The sequence below is a fragment of the Triticum urartu genome, chromosome 2A (genome assembly GCF_056163025.1).
Source record: "Triticum urartu cultivar PI428250 chromosome 2A, HENAU_Tu73, whole genome shotgun sequence".
Classification (NCBI taxonomy): Eukaryota; Viridiplantae; Streptophyta; class Magnoliopsida; order Poales; family Poaceae; genus Triticum; species Triticum urartu.
Window position 1 is genome coordinate 106,903,796 of NC_141874.1, and position 4,781 is coordinate 106,908,576.

Genomic DNA, 4,781 nt, shown 5'->3' on the forward strand with positions numbered 1-4,781 from the left:
GATGTGGATAGGTGGGCAGCGGGAGGCCGGATCTGCCCATAGGCAACGACGAAGGGATCGGAGGACCTCCCGCGTCGGCACTCGGCCAGAGATAACGGTGCGGTCGGCAGTGGGTCTCCTCCCTCACTGTCGACGACGGCCTAAACACTTCCCCTCCTCCCCTTCACCGGCGCAGGGGGATACGTCCGGATCTGTAACCAGCGGTGAGGATAGAAAGCCGGTGTTTTTTGAAGGGAGAAAGACAGTGTTACTACCCCTATCTTGTTTAAATCTGGAGAGGATGAGGGTGTGTGAATAGAGCAACCCTATCAAGCAAGCGCGGAGGCTCCGGCCTATAGATACGTAGTGAGCAACCCTAGCAAGCAAGCAACCCCTATCTTCGTCAACTCGTACAAGACCGAGAAATTTGATTACTACAACGCCCTCTCCCTCGCGGACTGAGCTCCGGTGCCTTAATGGCACCTGCCTTTAGCTGCATGACAGGAGGGCCAACCACCTATTGGTCCCACCTGTCATGGACGCAAAGGCAGGAGCAGTAAGTTGAAGCTTTCGCTATCCCTCCCGCACGAGGTGGACAGACATGCAACAATGGATTCGATATTGTAGAAGTAGGAGTAACATCATTATTGTTCGTCTTCTCGAAGAGGCGAAGAGCCAAGCGCAACCCGAACGTGGCAGTTGCGAACGCTCGCGTGGTGCGGTTCCTTGGAGTACTAGCCAGGCTCTTGCATGAGACAAAATAGCTATTTTTTAACAATTAAACTCCATTATCCATTGGTTGATACTCATTCTGCATAGGTCCACGCGCTTAGCACCGTTTCCTCCTGGGGTCACCAGTGTTTATTTGCTAATTAATAACATTGCATGCAATGAACTAGCCATTGCAAGTCATTAAAAGCATGCACACCTCTCATCTCTTATTGGTTGATATGTCAAGAAACAAGAAACAAGGTAGAAGTTAATGCACCGCGCCTAAGTATTTTGGGACTATTTGGTTTTCGTAAGATGACTTACACACCTAGACGGAGGGTGTAGTATAGCCCTGTAAACCAGAAAGGAGTATTTGCCTTTCTAGAGATTTCAACAAGTGGCTAGACTACACCGTGTGCAGTACTCCCTCCATTCCGGTTTATAGGGCTCAAATCTCAAATCTCATGAACCAAGGCATTCTGCGATTGGAGGAATGTATCTCGTACTTTACAAAACTACCCTAATTTAACTCATGCATTAATTACGTAGTTCTCTCATTTTCCTCTCCGCCTTGGTCGCGGTGCACAATATTGAGCACTCCTATATGACTATCCACTCTATCTACATGTAGGACATTTCAAAGCATCCGAGCCCGCGTGCCATCCACCAAATCACAGCGAGGTGCTACAGTCGAGATGTAGGATCGAAAGTATGTCTAGAGGGGGGGTGATTAGACTACTTGACCAAATAAAAACTTAACCTTTTCCCAATTTTAGTTCTTGGCAGATTTTAGCTATTGTAGGACAAGTCAAGCAATCATCACACAATTCAAGCAAGCATGCAAAGAGTATATTGGCAGCGGAAAGTAAAGCATGCAACTTGCAAGAATGTAAAGGGAAGGGTTTGGAGAATTCAAACGCAATTGGAGACACGGATGTTTTTCCCGTGGTTCAGATAGGTGGTGCTATCCTACATCCACGTTGATGGAGACTTCAACCCACGAAGGGTAACGGTTGCGCGAGTCCACGGAGGGCTCCACCCACGAAGGGTAATGGTTGCGCGAGTCCACGGAGGGCTCCACCCACGAAGGGTCCACGAAGAAGCAACCACCCACGAAGGGTCCACGAAGAAGCAACCTTGTCTATCCCACCATGGCCATCGCCCACGAAGGACTTGCCTCACTAGCGGTAGATCTTCACGAAGTAGGCGATCTCCTTGCCCTTACAAACTCCTTGGTTCAACTCCACAATCTTGTCGGAGGCTCCCAAGTGACACCTAGCCAATCTAGGAGACACCACTCTCCAAGAAGTAACAAATGGTGTGTTGATGATGAACTCCTTGCTCTTGTGCTTCAAATGATAGTCTCCCCAACACTCAACTCTCTCTCATAGGATTTGGATTTTGTGGAAAGAAGATTTGAGTGGAAAGCAACTTGGGGAAGGCTAGAGATCAAGATTCATATGGTAGGAATGGAATATCTTGGTCTCAACACATGAGTTGGTGGTTCTCTCTCAGAACATATGAGTTGGAATTGTGTATGTGTTCTGATGGCTCTCTCCATGAATGAAGAGGAGGTGGAGGGGTATATATAGCCTCCACACAAAATCCAACTGTTACACACAGTTTTCCAATCTCGGTGGGACCGAATCAACAAACTCGGTCGGACCGAAAAGGTAAACCTAGTGACCGTTAGAGATTTTCGGTGGGACTGACATGCAACTCGGTAGGACTGATATGGTTAGGGTTTGGGCATAACGTAATCTCGGTGAGACCGATTACACAAACTCGGTGAGAACGAGTTTGGTAATAAGCTAACCAGAGAGTTGGTCAGGCAAACTCGGTGGGACCGATTTGCTCTTTCGGTGAGACCGAAAAGTTACAAAAGGGAAACAAAGAGTTTACATTGCAATCTCGGTGGGACCGATTTGCTCTTTCGGTGAGACCGAAAAGTTACGAAAGGGAAACAGAGAGTTTGCAATCCCATCTCGGTGAGACTGAGATCCCTATCGGTAGAACCGAATTGCTACGGTTTGGCAGTGGCTTATGACAAGTGAAACTCGGTGGTGCCGGATAGAAAGAATCGGTAGGACCGAGTTTGGCTTAGGGTTTAGGTCATATGTGGATATGGGAAAGTAGTTGAGGGTTTTGGAGCATATCACTAAGCACATGAAGCAAGAGGCTCATTAAGCAACACCTCATCCCTCCTTGATAGTATTGGCTTCTCCTAATGACTCAATGTGATCTTGGATCACTAAAATATAAAATGAAGAGTCTTGAGCTTTTGAGCTTGAGCCAATCCTTTGTCCTTAGCATTTTGAGGGTTCCACTTTCACATCCATGCCATGCCAATCATTGAGCTTTCCTGAAATAGTCATCTTGGAATAGCATTAGCTCAATGAGCTATATGTTGTTATGAATTACCAAAACAACCTAGGGATAGTTGCACTTTCAATCTCCCCCTTTTTGGTAATTGATGACAACATATAGATCAAAGCTTCGACAAATGATAATAAGCATGAAATATATCGTCGCTTTGAGAAGTATGTGACAAGTAAGAGCTCCCCCTAAATTTGTGCATATTTAAAATTTGCTTTGGACTGCAAATGCACAAAGAGTTAGAGTCATGGGTTACTCTTCCATGTCACATACATCTTGGTGGAGCGCTTAAAATGATAAGAATGAAATACATGCACTCATCACCAAGAATAGTGAATGATCACATAAGATAGATAAGATGGTAATATTAAGCAAACATTAAGTGTAGCTTATGATCAAACACATGATCATCAATGTCTCACGAGCAATGACATAGTATCTCACACAAAAGCAAACAAAGTTCGAAAAACCACCAAATAAAACAAGAGAGAATAAAAGCAACACTCTCTCTCGAAGCCTATGATCTATACATTTTCTCCCCCTTTGGCAACAAGTTACCAAAAAGTTCCTAGAAAATGCATAGTGCTAAGTCAACACTCAGGCTTGATCTTCAGGTAGTGGTGGAGTCCGGAGCACTCCGAGGACGAAGCCTTCTGTAGACGTGGTCGGAGTCGAGGCTGAAATGGACGCTGGAGCTGGTGGTACTGAGGCTGTAGCTGGTGCAGACGTGGTGGCTCTGGGGTCAGCAACTGGCACTGCAGACGACCTCGGACCTCGTGGCACTCTGGCAAAGGCATCAGTTGTAGTCTTGCCTCTCCTCTCCTGCATGTCATCCTGGAGCTGCTCCACTGCAGTCTGAATCTCTGTCACTTTGACATCCAAGTCATAGAACTTTTGTTCCATGATCCTCTCTAAGCTCTGCTGATTCTGAGTGAGGGTGGCCAGTCCTTGCTCAATCCTCAGTGTGGATGCAATCAAGTAACCAAGCTGCTCTTGTTTGGTTTTCAAGAAATACTCAGATGCATCCTCTTGAGTTGGCATCTTGGCAGCTTTCTCCTTCCTTGCCTTCTCCTTCTTTTCTTGTGCTTGTGCAGATGATGGTTCATTCTCATTCATGACAACTTGATTATCTTCAAAATCTGGACGGATGGGCAGGTGTTCCTTGTCCAATAAGTATATGCCTGTGCCCATCTTGGAGTTGATTAACTCCTGAATTTGTGGGGCATATCCACAACTCCTCTTCTGATCAGCTGCTGTCCTCTTAATGGTATCTACCATGAGGCTCATCACTTTGAACTTCTGTGGCACATCAAATATATGAAGCAAATTGATCGCATGGCCTCTGATCATCTTGTGATCACCTGACTTGGGCAACAAGGTGTGCCTAAGGATCCAGTTGATAGTTGGCAGCCCTGATAGAAGATAATGCACTGAGCCAAACTTGAAAGTATCAAGTGCTTCATTTGGAATTTCCTTGTACATGTTGGACATAGAGTTGTGGTCCATCTTCTTCTTGGCATAAATGTCCAAGTCATCGTCATGCTCTTCTGGGGCATTGATCAGCTGAGCCCATTCAACAACTGTAGATTGGTACCTCGTACCTTCAGACATCCAAGTTATCCTACCATCTGGATAGAAGTGTGCCGTGGAGTAGAATTGCATAATAAGTACCTCGTTCCACTTTGTGAGCTTCTGCCCAACAAAGTCTGCTACTC